A 12801-nucleotide genomic window follows, 5' to 3' on the forward strand; every position below is an offset into this window, starting at 1 on the left:
TGGAATATTTTAATAACTTTATTGACTTTCATGCCGGAAATGCAAATGCAGTTTTAGTGTTGCCCCCAAACCGTTTGAATTTCAAATGTTTGTTTTTCCCCCCGGCCTATTTCATATCCGCACCCAATGACCTGCCACCACCATTCGACCAATCCTCCTGTTAGTCAAATTTTATGCTAATTACTTAGATACTCGCCCGATTTGCAGCATGAGCTCACAGTTCTCTAAATTATTAATAATCATGCAATTTATTTAATTATTTCCATCCCACACTTTGTGTGCTGGTCCCTCTCTTTGTTCTGGCTGCTTGTCGCTTCCACACAGATTCATTTTTCCTGCTTTTTTCCATAGGCTTCAATTGGCATTTGTTTTGTGAATTTTCCATTTCCAATATCATTCCCCGCGCCTTTACTTAGCGAAAATGGCATCAGCATTAGCCCCGATGTTTGTTATTATTTTTAATTGATTTTTGGTCGACTGAGGGTGGTGTTTTCCGGGGTGGCATTAGACCGAGTGCAATGCAGGAAAATGGACACAGAAATGGCCGAAAATGCGCAACGCATTAAAATTAACCTACAGAAATAAAAACTCATTGAAATTCTACATAAATTATCACATAACCATCAAAGCTCGATTGCACATGGATGCCTACGGGATCCACTATTGGAAAAGGTTCCCGGGAGTATTATCAAATGATAGGGATACATGGAGAGAGTGAGTTTATCGTGACTTTTTCTAACTTCTTTTACTTGAATACGCCCTCTAGCGCTAAAGAGCAGAACTAGAAAGTCGAGACTAAAACCTATAGGGTGTGTGTTGAGTTCAGTGCGCCATCTACTGAGCAGTTGCTAGTACTGGAGTGCTGCCATCTACATTACAGAATGGCTTCAAGTCAACTGTGCTGGCGCTGCCTATAGAAGTTGGATATTTCAGTGTGTACACACTGCAAGGATTTTTACAAGCCTCGACGGCAATTTTAGGAACTTCGACGGCCATTTGGCGCCTGTAGAAAAATGTTCGTGGACAACTTGATCTAGGTGGCTCCACAACAGGTCCAAAACCGTTTCGGAGCCGCTCTGCATTCCACAATGTGGAGAGGAGTGTGGCATCTCTCCACACTCCTCAGGTGGCTTCTCAGTGTTTAGAACAAACAAACACTTACTGGGGCTAATGCCAGACAAAAATATCTAGGGATAATATCTGCTCATGGTTGCTAGTGCACTAAAACTGTTATCTTGAAAACTTGTAATCATTTAAGGTAGTCAACAGATCATGAGGCAGCACTTCTTCCAGCTAATGAAGGAGTCCAATGCGTGACCCCATTACAAAACTTAAGGTAGCACAACTCTTTTTGTGTTTTTGCCCACCTTCCTACATCTTTTTCGGATGACTTTTAAGTTTTGAAAGCTTTTCTCTGTAGACAAATTACGTTTATATGGACACCCCGGCAACCCGAACTAATCAACGCACTTCATTGAAGAAAACAATTGAGAAAAGAAGCGAGAAATAGGAGAATTCTCACGCCCAAATCGGATAGCTACAAAATAAAGCTTCGCGCGGAGTAGTTAGCTCCCCATGGAGACGCTCTCCATGCCACTTGCTGCTAATGCGAAACAAACGAGGTGGGGAATGTGGATGAATGTGGATTGTAGATGTTGGAGGTGGAGGTGGAGGAGACCACACGTTGTGCGAAACAATCAATCAAACAATTAATAATTGAACGTGTCAGTAAGGAAGAGACGGAAGACATGGCTGTCGGGGCTGTCAAAACTACCAGAAACCCTGAAAACATGGAAACATCGAAATAAATGCCTTTAATCAAGGGGAAATTAAATTTAATTAGTGACCCAAGAGAGTGCGTGGCTGAATTTAGAGTGTGCCAGAGAGATATTTATTAATTTCTAGTCGGATAAATCAATTTAAATTACTACATTTTAGTCCGCTGCTGACACCTTCAGATATACTATCGAAAAACCAAGCAGAACACAGCTATACGATTTTTGTTAATAGCTCTAGAAATATATGCCCATAAAAAGGAAATTGTTTGATTGACAGATGAGAAATTCGATGATAAATGAAGAGCAATATCCGGCACAAATCTAAGCAGAATTCGTTTAACAATTCTGCAAAAATCTTTCATCAGCAAGCCAATCCACACTTCTCAAATGTAAGCCCCAGAGCTTTTGAGTGTTAAAATGTATTTTTAATGACAAATGAAAAAACGGCGTTAATTTGATGTCACAGATCGGGGAGACAACAAGTGGGCCCTGGCAGAGGAGTTGTCATCTGCCTCGATTCATATTTAATTAATGATGTTGTTAATCAACGCACAATTTGTTAATTATTTAAATAGACAACTCTAACAAGCAGTCAGTCAGTCAAAAATTGTTGTTAATTGTAAGAAATTTAAATTTTAATTTCATAATTTTTCCATTTTTTATGCTTCTGTGAGACTATGACTTAAAATCAATAATGAGCTGCCAACTGGAGGCTGTTGTCCGTGGAGTGTTCTCCTCGGTTCGGGTTGGTTCCCGTTCTGTTTTGCTTCTTTTTTGGGGAAGCTTGTCGTTGACCTTTGCTAAATGACCGCGGGTTTGCTTTTTGCTCTTGTTGAGTGCTGTTGTTGTTGGGCCTGTGGCAGTGGCAGTGGCATGCTTTACAACTTGCCAAGTGGAGTAGTGGCCTCAAGATACCCTTGGTAAAGGGTTCACAAGTGTTTGGTTTTAACTTTAACTTTGGAAAGCTGGCTGGATACTTTCATTCATATTATGGAATGATAGAGTTTCCATTTTTAAGGGCATTTAAATCTTCGAGAGGAATCTTTATAGTTTCCTTCAGTAACTTTTTTCTCTATTTTAATGAATTCTGATGCTTTTTTTGTAGCAGAAAGATTTTAAACTTTAAAGCTTTATGTTTATTATGAGAGCAAACTCTTGTGACAAGACCTATGGTAATCACTCTTTGCTTATCGAACAACAAATATTGTTTTATTATTTATTTCATATATAATCTTTAATTTTAATCTGCTTTTTCTACCCAAAACTACTAATCCATTCTTTGCCTGAAGCTTAGTTTCTAGACTAAGGAAAGATTTTAGCAAATGCAACCCCTTGGGCGGTACTCTATCTAAACAAAGTTTCAATCAACTTCAACCTTAAAATTGAAATTAATTTAGTTGATAATATTTTCACCCAATTCCAGTGCCGACCTCGTTTCGCACCAGCCATTTGTCTCGGTCCAAAATGAAGCATCCTCGCCCCCCTCTTACCCCACTCTGTCCTTTTAATCTTTTTGTGTTGGTGGCCAAGCCACTGTTGTGGCAGCCAAACTTTGGAGCTGACACTTTTATCGTGCTGTTGGCCAAAATGCAGGCAAAAGCATAATCTTTTTTTATGCTGTTTTGTCAAAAAAGTTTTCTGTTTGAAAGCAGACGCGTCAGTTTTAATGACTGACGAACAGAGTGGAAGCTGCAAACAGAGTGACTGACTGACGGACTAACTGACGCAATGACAAGAATCCCAAAAGCGTCCGAGACGGAGACCAAGACCAAGACCAAGACCAAAACCATTCCCCTCCACTCCACTCTGCTCTGCTCTCGGGTCCGAAACTGTCCGAAACACACCTTACGCACGTCTTTCTAACTAATTTCTGCGCTTCTCAACTTTCTCGCCGCGACCCAACGGCTGACAGAGAAGTTTTGGCCCTTGCCAGAAGTTTATTAACTGTCCCCGAAGCCGCTCCTTCCGCTCCTCATACCTGCCATGCCACTACCGCGACGCACAGCGACCGATTCTAAACGGCCCTCATTCACATTAAGCTGGGGTTGGGGTTTTCGTACGCAAAGACAACAGAAGGAATGATGTTTGGAGTTTGAGGTAGCGGCATCTTGGGAGCATTTTGAAAAGCATGGCACTCTTCTTTATTCCCTTCCAACGGATACTACTGTATTTTTAAGTATTTGGCAATGCAGAACACTTAAACATTTAATACCTAAAGATTGTTCTGATTTCTCTTTTTTGTGGGATCTACTACCAATTGTTCTCGACGCTGTCGTGGCTGCTGCTGCTGCAGTTTTCATGGCTCCAAGAACTTGTTCCTGCAACTCTTACCTCTGGCATCTCCCTTTCTCCTTCACGCATACTCTCCCTGTCTCTCACGGCTTCCCCTTGTTAGTAATTCATCATTCAACCAAATGGGTGTTACCTGTTAAGTGCGTTTATCACGTGCTGCGTTTGGCGGTTTTATGAGTTTTTCTTCCCATTTTTCTCCGACATCTACTCACGGCTGCCGTTTCGGATGCTGTTGAAACTGGTCTTAAAACATGGCCTTAAGCTCCTACTTACTTTTAAGTCAATATATTTTGATTATTTCAATAAAAAACGTGCACTGTTTCAGAAATTAATTATGTTTCACGGGATGGGAGGGTTGAACAGCGAAAATCAACGAATTTAAGGGAATTTCAAGGAATTTAAGATTAAGATTTCATTAAAGGTGGAAGGTTCGAAATTATCTGTGTTTTTTTGTAGCGAAAATCAAGTTAAGTACTTGAACATCATCAAAATTTAACAAGGTACTCTAAAGGTACTCCACATACATTTTTCTTCAAGCTGGTTATTTCATAGCCCATACCGAAAACAATGCAAGCTTCCAGCAAATAATGAGCAAATATCTAAATGATTAATGATTTGAGAGCTCCACCATTCCAATAGCCAAACATTTTTAGCCATAGCCAAATCCGCCTAAAACGTTCAATACATTGTTCGCTTCTTCGTCTACTTTTGAGATACTTGTCAAACATTTACACATAATCCGTCATAAAGTGGAAAATCAAGTAACTAAGTGATTAAGCCGAGAAAAAGTATGTACATGGAGGGGTGGTAATGGAGGGAGGGCGTTGGAAAAGTGTATTCAAACAACGTTTGGTAACGAAAATCAAATCGAATATTATTCAATAGGCATTTGCCTTCAAAGTCTCGAGTGGCCATTGGAATCGGATTGGTTTGGCTTGCCTGGGATTCGATTGGATTGGCTTCGATTGGATCGGTTTGCTCCACAAATGCATTTTAGTTGTTTGCCCACAGAGAGCGAGAGAGGCGATGACGACGACGACGACGACGGCAAGATTTAAATAAATAAGTGCGCACCAAAAGTGGGATAAGAAATCGTTGATTTTTATACATTTCTTTCTTTTTTTGTTCATTTCCCCATTGGAGTTTTCATGTTACGGTTTTCTGATTGCCTTGTTTTTGGTGGAGCCCATTTAGACAAACCGCAGCGAATTTTCTCACTTTTATCGCATTTTAATTAAAAGCTGCCGAACCTTTTCGATTCTTTCAACAGAAACTGGATTGGATTTCAGGCATTGCTAGTGCGGCGGAATAAGAGAAACTGAGAATCATATCTGTGATATTTATGAACACATAAATATGTCTAATTATTTAGATAGAGGCGCGGATTTCGTATATGTTGAATATTAATATAATATTATTCGTTCGATATGCGAGTGAACATGAGAAATGAAACCAGAACTTGACTTTGATTGGGAAATTCCATGTATAGTTTGAAGTTAAATTATATTAAATTTGAAGAGGAATTCAAATTAGGTTGAAATTTAATTCAAATTGTATTAAATAATCATAACTTTTATGTGGTAGACTCCCACAAATGTACATTTTTTGGAATTTTATTTATTGGTGCACAAAAACTCATTAATTTTTCTGTTGAAGAGAGGTGTGGCGACCGAGGGATGTCTCTGTCGCAAAATTGTATATGGTGCCCTGTCAAACTCTTTATCCATATAGTCTCCATCATTCAACATTCATAAATCTGTTACCTAACTATCTCAAGTTCAGTGCCTTTAAAATTAGTTTTTGAACCCATTCAAATACCTCACAGAAAGCCAAACAATCCATCGATTATTCCCCGCATGGAAATAGTTCTCAAATATCAGTTAGAAGTCCACTATTTAGACGGCTTTAGCATCCGGTAGCAGCTTGTTAGCCCGTTCTTAATCATTGCCCACTGGCCAGTTGACCATTTAGCTCTCAACGACTTCCGTTACGCTTGAAAAGAATTCTTATTTATTTGTTTTACTCGTACTTTTTCCTCTCTTTTCATTTTTGCGCTTGTTTTGTCAGGGCTTTTGTGTGCGCCTTTTTCTGTGAGATTATTATCTAAGAGAGCTTTCTGTCGCTCTGTCTGTCCCACTGTCGGTCGGCGGCTTTTGTCTATATGGAAGTCTTTTGTTGTTGTCCGCCAGGCCATCAATATCGCGCCGTCGGTCGCCGACGATCGCCGACGATCATAATTGTCACACATTTTCAATGGCTCGGGGGGGATAAACTGGTTACCAACCATCCATGACATTCATTGTCTCTGGGTCAGGTCTGCCTCTGCCTCGATGTCTGGGTCCGTGGTTGGGTTCCACATTAGCGCATTTTAGTGCACTCTCTCGAGGCTACTCCCGATCTCCCTACACTCCTCCTTCTCGGATCTTTTCTATCACTCGGTCATCTTCACTTGCACATTTCGCAGTGACAACTTTTTATCTAAGTATTTTTTAATAGCACCATTTTCCGCCTTGTCATCTGCCTAAAGACCATTGAATGACCGCATTCAGCGGGAAATGTTTCAAGGTTGCTTATGATAACGGTACCAAGTCCCACCAGTGGCTGTCGTGAGAACTTTACTTGTTTATATTCGAATCAGCTGCAGTTTGGGTTCAACGAATTTGCGAAATCGAAGGGAACTTTCTTTCATCTGTGGCTAGACAAATAGATAACCTCTTAACTAGAAGTAGGTTCTGCTTCGTTAGTAAACAAATAGAAGAAATCTTATAGACTGCCAATAATACTCTTCCTTTCCTAACCATCCATCCCATTAATTCAGGCAGGCTACTCTTTGCAGGCGTATTTACCCCTTCCCATTCATTCAAAACATAAACAAAACGCCAGAGAGAGAGATTTTTGCCGGCTTCTCAATCGCAGTGTGCGCTCTCTCTCTCTCTCTTCTCTTCTCTGCCTACACCATTCTCTCTCGATCTACCTCACTCACACTATCATGTCTTCGCTCTCATGTGGCAGCACGTGCAATCACAAAACAAGAACAACAAGCACTGCGTATGGGGTCAAACTGTGGATTCTCCGCCGCTCTCTTTCGCTGTCTCTCGTGCGCCACCATCGCTTGCTCTCTGGCGTCGCTGCTGGAAGAAGAAGATTTAAAAATCCAGATCTTCGACGCGTCGCGTCGCGACGGCGATCATCCATCGTGCTTTTCGTCTGCTCGAAGCCTGCTTCCAGTTCAAATTGAACAGACGAACGGTAAACAGAAACAAAGCGGGAAGCGGATAAACCGAAACGGATTCGAAGGCGCGCAAATAAAAAGTGAATTCGAAGTGGAATAGAGGACGGTCTAGCATTACCATATTGATGAAGAGGAAAACAGGCGGAAAAATGGGGAAAATATATAGCGCATAAATAGTGAACACTTTTTTGGTTGTATTGTAAATGCGCTTTGCTTACATTAGTCCCCCGTGCGCGCCGTTAAAGTTATTTTCGGAGTTTTGTGCGTTTTCCCTTTCCTTTTCGTATTTCGGTATTGCCATTTGCGGTGTTCTCCCTGTTTCTAGATTTGCAGTTTCAACGGTACATTTGCATATTTTTTGCGAGAGGGACGACAATCCCCTCAACATTTCCGCTGTTCTCTGTGCAAAAGTGCTAGTGATAAAAGAAGAGAGAAAGAGGAGTGAGAGAAACATATTCGTAGTGTATTTATAAAATTGTTCGTTCCCTTTTTTCCCACTCCCGTTATCCGCGCCGTTCCATTGCCCCATGCCACAGGGTTGCTTGTGCCCCATGTGTTTCTAATAATGAAGTGTTTATTTTTAGTGCAACGCATTTGAATGCCACAAAAAATAAAGAGATCAAGCCAAAAAGTTTAAGTGATTTTCTGTGGTGTGTAATTTTCACTTGCATCCATTCCCCCTGTTCGACGGAGGAGAAACCCTGGACGTTCGATTGGACTGACTGTATCCCTGGTAAGCATAGCCCATCGAATCTCCTTATCTTAAATTTCAGAACAAATTGTGATTTACGACCTTATTGTGAAATATTTCCAAAATCCCACTCCTTTGGCAATCTGCAGTGTGAAATATCTTTCAGTTAATGGAACCCCTCTTTCGCTCTGCGGCTATAATTTGTGTGATCTTAGATTTGGGTTGAGGCCTTCGCTTCTTTGATATAATTTCAGTAATTTTGTTTAATGTTTTAACAGTTCGTTGTAGGATGAATGGCTTTCGGGTAACTCTTTGGGATCTTTATTTGTATCTTTGCGGAGAGATCAGTGAATCAAATAGCCAAAGGCTTAAAGCCGCTTAAGTGTGGCTAAGATTTAATGAAGGAGGTTTAGAGCACTCTTACCGAGATAAAAGAGGATCTCAAAGTTTCAGCTGGGAAGCTTGCAGCTTTCTTTGCAAAAATGTTTGTGTCTTTGGGCTTTTCTATTTGCTTTATCGTTTTCCTCACTCCAAATGACTCCATCCAAAAGATTAAGATCTTTATCTTACTCCAGAACATTCTGCCCATGCAGCTTCATCATTTCTGGTCTCCCTTTCATAAAAGAGCCATTTCTGATGAACATTTCGCACAGATCTACTTTTTCACTTGACAAATAAAAAGAACTGAAACTTTATCTCTGAAATAGAATCTGTGGCCCCATGTCTCCAAAACAAAGTACTTGATGCATTCGCGAAGCTTAGTTAACCATTTTTCTTTTGTCATATGAGAATGTGCTGTCACCCTCTGGCCAAAGTCGCACAAAGACAATAACAAACAACGCCTTGGAGTACAAACTTTTAAACAAAACCCCACAAATCACATTACCCATCAGCAACAGTAAAACTAGGCTCTGGCACGCCCACCCAGGGATTGGAATGGGGATGGGGATGTGGATGGGGAAAGGGGCAAAGTGCATGGGGCCAAACCTCTCTCAACATTCAAGCAACTATTTTGCACACATAAATCTGACTTATGACGCCCACGCACACAGACAGTCAGCGACAGCGAAATAGTAAAGGGATAAAGTTTTTTACATTGAAAAATTTATTTGAATTAACTGGCGTTAAAATTGGTGCCAGTCTTGTGAAAGGCAATGGCAAATATTGGGCTATAAATGAACAAACAGTGTTTAAATTGTACAAAACATTGCTATTATATTGACCTCTGCTGTAACTAGTGGGTGTTTACTAAAGGGACAAAGGAATGGGGCGTGTCAGCTGAGAGTTAGGGCCCTGCAACCATTCCCAATGCTATTTGTTGATGATGTGTCTCTGTTAACAGGGCCACAGACTCGTGGAGAAGGCTTTTAAAAATGAAAAATGCTGATAACTGCAACAAATCACCGACTCGAGGCGACTCGACTCGACTCTCGTGGCTAGTACTCGCTAGTACCCACAAAACGAAAATGGCAGGAATGTGAGCTCGTTCATAAAAACATCATTTATGGCTCCAAAAGAGCCAGGGCTAAACGGAGGTCTCACCTACCTTTTGTCTCTATCCATGGAACCATCCGCCCATCCGGAAAGTGGCGCCTAATGATGAATGCAATTGCCGCAATTTTCTTTTACTATTATGACGAACAAGAAACAGGGAAAACTCTTCCCAACGGAATTGTTGGTGGGGATCTGGGAGGCAGGGAGTCGTAAAATGAAAAGCATTTTCGGTGTTTGCATTTGCCGGTTTAATGTTTAAGCGGAAAGGCAGGGAATTTGACCTTTTGGCAAGGCGAAAAATCGTGTTTGGCTGTTATACACTTGGACCGATGAGTTGAACGGATTGTTGCGGCCTCAACTGGGCTAAAGATCCCATGAATCTCATGGATTGTTTTGCACAAAGTGCTGTATATTTGAAAGGTAATTACACTTAACCTGTGTGAGAGAAGAAATGCAAAGAGGATGCTGTATTTGTTTGTTTAACGTAGGATTAAAGGTTGATGTTTAAATATCCAAGAAATAATGCTGCAGACTAACCGAATTTCCATTTCTTATTTTTATGGGGTTTCAATAAGTATAAAAACTATTTCTACCATCTCACATTAAGCTGGACATGCACAGTTTGTTCCAAAAACAAATTTTTCTCCCGCCTCAGGTGTTCGTTATTTTCGAATTCATGCTCCTGCAATTCTCTTTTATTGATTGTCCAGAATGTCTTCATTGAATCTTCGTCCTATCCAAGGGCACTGCACATTCGAGTGCTCTTATGGTTGTTTTTGGGTTTTACTGTCCACGAAATTGACAGCCACTAGTACGAGGCAAAAATTGTAGCTAACCACCAAAAGAGAGACCAAAATAGAGACAAGCCTCTGCGAATGAGGGAGAGACTGTGGCACCCACAGAGGCTGAACGGTAAAGCGAATCAACGAATTGCAAAAAAAAAGGGGAGAAGAAGTTTCGAAGACCGAAGCATTAAATTCACTTGCGAAATAATATTGAATAATTATTGAGATATTATAACCATAATTCTGATATAAAAATTCACATAAATAATATTGCAAGTAAAATGTTCCCAGTTTCAAATCTACTATGAACAGTTTCCTCTTTTCCTCTTCATGGCAACCTTCTGGTAAAAGCAAAAGCTTCCTCTGCAAAGAGTATTCAAAAAACAGAGTGAATGTGTTGCCTCGATCCCGAACTGTAGCTCCTCCAGAAATGCCTGAGAGTGAGGGATGCAAAGATGATGATGAAGATGCGCGCGAAAAACGTGACGACCGATTTGTGGTGTATTTTATGTATTGTATTTTCGGAGTGCGAGTACCACCTCCCCTCCCCCACTCTATGGCTGGAGCTGAAAACAACTGCACAAAACAAATGACAGTGGGAAATTTGCGTTTGAAAAAAGTTTTGCCAAATAAGCAAAATCCAAAAGAGAAGAGAAGTAGCAGAAGAAGTGCCAGAGGAAGCGGCAGTTGAATTCAAAAGTTTTCTTCACTACCGAAACCAAAATGGAATGCAATCCAAATGTCAAGCGAGTGAGCATGGAGTGGGTGCAATGGATACAGAGGGGCAAACTTTGTGTAAGAGGAGGAGAATCTGACAAGACAACTTAAAATATTGTATTATCGATAGTTTTACATTATATTGTCAGTTTGCTATTTCTGACATTAATGACAGCGAAAAAATGCGCTTCAGAAAGTTGCAGTTCAAGAGGAACGACCCGCAATCGGATGATGCTGTGCTGCTGCCTTGTTCCTTGTCTCTTTCTCTGGTCGGGCACCCTACCCTGCCCATCTCTTTCTTGTGTCTGGCATTTTGCTAAATTTTCATTTGTTCCCACAGTTTGTCGCTTGGCATAAATACATCGTTAGCCGCAGTGCCAGCTACAGCTACAGCTACAGCCACCGCCACAGCTTCAGCTTAGCTTCAGCTTCACTTGAAAGATCCGAGAGGAGAGTCTGGAGAAAGAGTGCACGGAGTACTCGTACAACAAAAACTTGCAGGAAGCTTCCGAGCTACAGCAGACAAAAAGTGGAACTAGACAAAGACAACAACCTGAAGTTACTTCTCGCCAGAGCCAAGTCGTAGTATCTCGCAAGTCGTAGCAGTCGTAATAGTAGTTATTGCCTTACATGCACGTTTAATGTTCTTTGGAGGCGGTGCGACAGCAGAAACAAAACAGAGACAAATCCGTGTTTGTAGGAAAGGAAAAGCTTAGAATGAGAGAGAGAAAGGTTCAACGAAGTGTGAGGTACTCTAAAATGTTAGGAATGTATTTCCTTGGATGCCATCCCTCTACTGACATCTTTCGATTCTCTCTGATTGAAGGATTTACTTTCATTCTATACTGCGTCTCAGTGCCACCTTTTCAATTAGAAAAGAATAAACCCAAGTTCCCTAATAAAGATAAACTCTTCCCATCAATGTATCCCCCCACACATATTAGGGTATATGTACCTAAACCTAAGCCCCTATATATTGCCCCCTGGCACCGCTCTCACTGTGTCCCCGCTCCTGCTCCAGTATGGGGAATGGCAAGTGAAGTGTCTGTGAAATGGTGCACAAGTGAAAACAACAAATGGGTCGCCTTGTCAGAGAGCCTCTCCAGTGCGACTCCCAGATCTCTCTCTCTCTCTCTCCCTCTGCGGCGTTGTGTCCTCCTTTAACGTTAAGCCATTGACGTTCACGTTTTTGTTTTTTATTTCGCCGTCGATTAGCTGGCAGTTCATGTCACTGTCTGTCCCACTGTAGCGTCACCTCCTCTCCCCCTGTGACAGCCTCGCAAAGTTTCTGCCGCCTCCTTCGCTTCTGCACAATTGCTCATCACTTTGAGTTCTCTCTCTCTCTCTCTTTGTCTCTCTCTGTATGTCTAAAATGAGAAATTGTCGCCGATTGTCACTTGTGTAATGCTTTATATGGCTCTCCACATATGCTCTACTTATAAATCAACTGAATTCATAATTTTTCGCAAGCATCTTCCGCCGCGCCTTTAATGAAGTTTTGCCAAAGGGGGAACCTCAAAGTTGGACCCCAGCGCGGCTCTTTGGTCACTCCACTCATGTTGCCATTGCCATTCCAAAGAGGATGTTTCTGTTTATTTATACGAAACGCTTTTTTGTAGCAGCCAGGCAGCTCTTGGGTTTTGTGCTGAAATGCATTTTCGAGTTCATTAAGCAAGTTCTGTTGGAAGTGCCGCAAAACAGATCTCCAAAGAGCAGTTAAAAGATGGGGGAACGGCTTCTTAAGTTCCGATGATTGGATGTGGCATATACAAAGAGTGTAGTTACTTGGGGGAAATATGTTACAAAGTAACT

At 41.3% G+C, this 12801-nt stretch overlaps 1 protein-coding gene across 1 annotated transcript in view; it reads left to right on the forward strand.

Annotated features, from left to right (window-relative positions):
- Positions 1-7332: 7332 nt before the first annotated feature.
- Positions 7333-12801, forward strand: part of LOC117582550 (neural-cadherin) — a 138680-nt gene continuing 133211 nt past the window's right edge. Inside the window, exon 1 of the mRNA XM_034270363.1 lies at positions 7333-8035. The gene's annotated coding sequence lies outside the window, so the exon portion shown is untranslated. The remainder of the gene's footprint in view (positions 8036-12801) is intronic.

This window comes from Drosophila guanche, unplaced genomic scaffold (assembly GCF_900245975.1).
Source record: "Drosophila guanche unplaced genomic scaffold, DGUA_6, whole genome shotgun sequence".
Taxonomy (NCBI): Eukaryota; Metazoa; Arthropoda; class Insecta; order Diptera; family Drosophilidae; genus Drosophila; species Drosophila guanche.